Genomic DNA, 6000 nt, shown 5'->3' with positions numbered 1-6000 from the left:
TGTAACGGTCGCAGTAACCGTCCACCCGCGCGCACAGCCAGCTCCCAGGTGCACATAGGGCGCGCGCGGTTACACACACAATACGTCACAGCGCCGTAAGCGTTCCAGGGTGGGCGGGGCTTTCCAGGAGAGCGGAGTAACGCAGTGAAGTGGGCGGGTCCTGGGCTGTCTGGGAGGTGAGGGCGTGGTCGTGCCAGCGATACGCGCCGCTGGGCGGGGTTTGCCGGAGAGGGAGTGACGCAGCGTGCCCGGTGTCCGCCTGCGCTCTGTGCTGGGAGACAGGGAGCCGCGGGATCGGAGAGCTACGGACTGCGGTAAGTGGCCGAGGCGGGGTTATGGTGGCTGGCAGGTTCCTGTCTCTGGGCGGGGAGGTAGGATGGAGGTGTGAGGGCGCTCAGGGTTAGGGTGTGTGTCACCCATTCATACAGTGTGCCTGTCATACAATGGGTGTCTATACAGAGATACTGAATAATGGCTGTGTGCAGGTACCCGGCTGTCAATAACCTGTCTTTTATATATATATATATATATATATGGGATGACCTGTACACACTGTCTGTATAGTGTACTGTCTGTGTATAGTGTGTACTGTCTGTGTATAGTGTGTACTGTCTGTGTATAGTGTGTACTGTCTGTGTATAGTGTGCACTGTCTGTGTATAGTGTGCACTGTCTGTGTATAGTGTGCACTGTCTGTGTATAGTGTGCACTGTCTGTGTATAGTGTGCACTGTCTGTGTATAGTGTGCACTGTCTGTGTATAGTGTGCACTGTCTGTGTATAGTGTGCACTGTCTGTGTATAGTGTGCACTGTCTGTGTATAGTGTGCACTGTCTGTGTATAGTGTGCACTGTCTGTGTATAGTGTGCACTGTCTGTGTATAGTGTGCACTGTCTGTGTATAGTGTGCACTGCCTGTGTATAGTGTGCACTGCCTGTGTATAGTGTGCACTGCCTGTGTATAGTGTGCACTGCCTGTGTATAGTGTGCACTGCCTGTGTATAGTGTGCACTGCCTGTGTATAGTGTGCACTGCCTGTGTATAGTGTGCACTGCCTGTGTATAGTGTGCACTGCCTGTGTATAGTGTGCACTGCCTGTGTATAGTGTGCACTGTCTGTGTGTAGTTCACTGGGTCTCTCTGTATAATGCACTGTCTGTATATAGTGTACTCTTTGTATATAGCGTATTCGGTGTGTGCATAGTGTACTGGTTCTCTCTCTTGCGTATATTTTTGCACTCAGTGTTATTGTATTGTGTAAATGAATTCATTCAGTACTGACTGTGACTGATGTGCCCTGTGTTTTTAGTGTATATTGTTTCATGCATTGTTCAGTCTTGTTTGATGTATAAATGCACTCTGATACTGTGTATTGTCTTTCATGCACTGTCTGCTTTATTCTATACTGTATATTTATGTACCATGCACTGTTTGTTGTGGTTTATGCACGCTGTATTGTCTGTATGTTTTGTATACTGCTTATTCATTCTGTTCTGGGATAGTGTGTATTGGGTGCTGACTATGCAGTCTGTACATTGTTTTATATTGCAACTGTAAGTGGCTTCTTATGTGTTGTGTATGCATTCTTTACTACCTTAACGTATAATGTGTGCCTGCTATCCAGCCTGTATATTACAATATATTTTGATTTTATTTTGTGCTTTCTATATGTTGTATGTGTGTTCTGTAGGCTATTGTGCATGTTTTGCACTGTCTGCATGTGGTTGTATTGAGTATGAATTCTGTATTGTCAGTGTCTTACAGTATTTTCTAATGTATTTATTCTGTCTGTTTTTCTGTATGTTGGACATTATACATTTTGATAATGCTGGTCTGTTTTGCACAGTATACTGTATATTTTATTAATGTACTTTCTATTAACATTACATGTACATTGTAGTACAATTTCATTATATATCATACACACACTGTATGTATTACAGTATATTGCATTTTCTGCGGCCGTTGATATTACATTTTTATGTAGTTTTTGTGTGCATTTTATCTATTCTATTGTCTTGCACTCATTTTTTTATAATCAGAGCTGCCTTTATTTCTATTTTCATTATGGCTTCTTGTGTAGGCGAAGAGTATCATAAGCACAATGATGCTTGTTTACATGCGTTGTTATAATAAACTGTACTGGTAATGTATGGTTTATTAATATGGGCAAGCTGGTGGGTTAAGTGAACTAAGACATCCTTTTTGTACAGGCTACTGGGAAGATTGGACTAATGCTTCGACTTGGAGAGCTGTCATTACCGGGAAGACTAGTCCAGGAAAAATGACTGTTTGAAATCTTACATTATTTCACTGTCTGTAGGACGTCTCTGTTTTTCGTTTCCTTTTGTCACATGTGTGGTAAACAATTTGTTTTCACCGGGCTCAGCTCATTAAAACATTTAAATGGCATTGGACTGGATGGTTAAGGTTAAACGTATCTTCTCCGGGTGTAGAAGGATGTGCGCGAGAGTGTGTGTGCAGTATGTTTACATTAAATACATGCATGGTGCAAGGCTCTGTTTGTGTGCACCTGCTGTTGAGATGAGCACATAGCTCCCTCAGGGAGAAAATCTCTTGCTGCTAACTCAATTTCCGACTGTACTTGATATGTAATTTTGAGTTGCTGTTGATTTTAGTTTTCAGTGGGGTTGATCATCATTCTTCCACAGAGCACGATTATGGGCTGTGGACTGCAACTCCCATCTTATTCACCTAGCCAGTAGGTGTGATATTGGGGGGTGTGGGTGTTAATTCAGCGCGGCTGTACTTCTACTCGTTGCCTGTCCCTTATACTGCGTTTCTCTGTCGTTTCCTGACAACCAAGGACGTTGTCATATAAACGACTTTGTATTTATAATCTGCATGGATAGGAATTGTTTAGGACCATTTAAAGGTAGAGAACAGATAATGCAATATCTGTAATTGTCTTTGTTTCTGTTTTATATTTTTTATGTCCTCTTCAGTGCCCTTTCAGTGGCAGATGGGGTTCTTTTAGTATGATTCCTCCTCCTCCTCTTCCCTTTGGTACTTTATTGGTTAAACTAATTAAATTACTACATGGCCATGGTAATTCTGTCATTATGTTGTTTGCTTTGTCCTTGAAATCTGCTGCAGGTTATGCTTCTAATAATTGAGCAGACTGCTGACCAGTATGTCATTTTCTTTGGTGAGGTTAGTTTGTCGAATTTTTAGGAGTTTGATTTCCATTGTACAGTTCTGCAGCATATGTTGTTTTTATAAATAATATTTCTTGCACCTCGAAAGTAAATGGAGAGTATAATTTAGTGCTTGCAGACTGAAAATAGCTACATTGAAATGCAGGTCCCTCTTGGGATCCAGTCCATTATACTAAAAAGTTGGTCTAACAATCGAAATCAGCACAAAGATTTAGGAGCTGGGCTCCAGCATAGAGATTGTATATTTGACTTGTGAATCACATGATGTATGGCACACATATCCCCAAAACAGAACCATTCAGTCGTGCAAATATTACCCACATTACATACTGCTGTCACATGATACGTGGATTAGTACAGTCCCGACATACCGCTCCAGGCCTCTTAATGTTCCCACTCAACATTAATATGAATGCAGTTGCTTACCACTAATGCATCTTCTTCCAAGACCCCAGATATTGTCACACTGGTTTGGCGTCCATGTAAAGTTAGTTGTTGGGAAAAAAAAGAGAATTAAAGGAAAGACTGCTCCAAGGACCAACATTAAAACATTCATTGTGCAATGCAGATAAAATTGTACATTTATTCCAAGTATTAAAAAGGAGTATAGGCAACAGGAAGTGGAACAATAAAATAATAGAGACCCGGGAGCTCTTTGTGAGCTAAACCTTGCAGTGCTGGAGCTCATTGGTTTGGAGCAACCACCGGATGCTCTCAGCCAGTGAGCTAGCCCTGCCCTGCTTCTCTGTCAGCAGTTGTTGAGGCAGGAAGCCGTCTCTGGTGGACCACAGGTAAGAGTGAGGTGAGTTGTGAAACCATTCTTAAATAGTTTGACTACTTACAATGGGAAGTGCTGGGGCTCTCCTTACACCATAACCACTACATCACCCTGGTTCTGGTGCTCAGAGTGTTTCTTTTAATTAGATGTGTTTCTTTAATGTATTACTGTACCCAAATATTTTTTTTTCTTTATGATTAAGTTGGCTGTTAAACATAAATTTTATTTCTGTGTCAAAATGGTCTACTCATTGCAGCTAGTCCTCCTGTATTGAAGTAATCAATGGTTATGACTTCCCTAGCCACATGCTTCTCTTACACAGTGTGAGTAGGCAAGTCACAATACTCACATACAGGGTACATGGTGCACGTGCAACATTTCCACAATTCATTGCTACCTTTTAGAGTGGTTTCCAATGCTTCTCTATGAGAAGCATTCAGCATCATCATTCTGTGTTTGTTGCTGAACATGGGGGCCTTTGAAAATAGATGGATGGGGAAAGGAAAAGCCTCTACTCTGGGTTTTTCTTTTTTTGGGGGACCACATAATACAGTCTTAAATTCTTTCATGGATTGGTTTCACAGTTTGTACATACAGTTGGGATTTACTTAATTTATGCAGTGGGCATTACAGAAATATACATTACTTGTCAAATTTCTAAAAGTGGAACAATCGGCCGTCCTGTTTAACAATTTTCTGTAATTGCTCCTTTTGTAGACAGAGGATCATATAAAAAAAAAAAAAAAAAAAGATTTTTGTTATTTACAATAATGCAGAGTGTTAACATTTTTATTTTTTTTTGTTGTTTGCCTGTGTAGGGGGTCTCCTACAAATTACCATTATGTCTCTAAACTGTGCAACCCATCACATATGCTTGGGTGCGTTTGTGAACAGTTAATGTCTTCTCACATGCTCTGCCATATGTTTATGAATTGTATTGCAATAAATTATTGAAGGCACTGAGTAATCGGCCACATTGAATAATGCACTGTGATTTAATCCTTTTGGTGACATCAGCAATCATTACTGCAGGTACAGACTGCAAACGCTTGTATATTTCCTCATACATTAAATGTACTTTACTGACTGCTGTAAAAAAAATATAGACCCTTAGCTGTAAGTGCTTTTTGTTCTGGAAACCCTGTGCAGTGTTGCTATAAATACAAAGAAATGTTAGTATAATGAAAAGTAGCAAACATTTGAGATTTTTCTATCAAGTCCACGGATTCGCATTGACATCTAATAGTTTAAGATTGATTTTTGTATGATTTTAAATATTGCAGCTTTACATCTGACCCATTGACTGTCCTTTTTCTTGTAATAGTTTTATTGGCCTTTCTGCAGTGTTTGGAAGTTTTGGGTGAAGGCAGTAGGCATGTGTGGATTTGCAGATATACATGAACTATGTACCTGATATGGACACACACAAGTAATGTGTGCTCCTCATCCCTAACTTCCATTATCTTTGAGTTCTCCTAAAAAGCAAGAGATCATGCGAAGTGAGATGCTGGTATATGCACAATACTTCTGTATAACAAATATAATACTGTCAAGACTTAACGCAAGTCTATGCATTTGCTATCCCAATTTGTCCACTTTGACTAACCCAGTGTGTGGTTGGAATTCTTTGTAGATTAAAGGTTCTTTAATTTTTTTCCATGATAGTTAAAAGGGAAACTGTCACCAAGACTACATTTTAAATAAATTATATATAAAAAAAAAAAGTATAAAATTACAACTCGCCCTAACACTACAAGAGGAGTACATAGTGGTCGATTTCTCTTTAAGGAACTCCATAACGATAGGAATATAAACATGTATAGTCTCTAGTAACTGTTTAGATGCTTACCCCCTGTGCATTAAAAAAGCAGTTTTGTCTGTTTTTCCATGCTGCGCTGGTCTTGCTACACCGTCTCTGCCTCTCTGACCGAGATAATCAATCCTATCCTAATGATCGCAGCCAATCCAATGCTTCCCATTAGGAGGCTAGTATAAATGTGCAGCAAACTGATTGATCAGCACCTCCTCAAAGAAATGTCTTGAGCCA

At 40.2% G+C, this 6000-nt stretch overlaps 1 protein-coding gene across 2 annotated transcripts in view; it reads left to right on the top strand.

Moving 5' to 3' along the window:
• The first annotated feature begins 229 nt into the window (after window positions 1–229).
• Window positions 230–6000, top strand: part of MPP7 (MAGUK p55 scaffold protein 7) — a 305267-nt gene continuing 299496 nt past the window's right edge. Inside the window, exon 1 of one of the 2 annotated variants that reach the window (XM_063452598.1) lies at window positions 230–314. The gene's annotated coding sequence lies outside the window, so the exon portion shown is untranslated. Of the gene's footprint in view, window positions 315–1530; window positions 1550–6000 lie in introns of those variants that run through there. The other variant, XM_063452599.1, reaches the window with a different exon arrangement.

This window comes from Pelobates fuscus, chromosome 4 (genome assembly GCF_036172605.1).
Source record: "Pelobates fuscus isolate aPelFus1 chromosome 4, aPelFus1.pri, whole genome shotgun sequence".
Classification (NCBI taxonomy): domain Eukaryota; kingdom Metazoa; phylum Chordata; class Amphibia; order Anura; family Pelobatidae; genus Pelobates; species Pelobates fuscus.
Note: the sequence above shows the minus strand (reverse complement) of the source record. Positions and strands in the feature narration are given on the sequence as shown.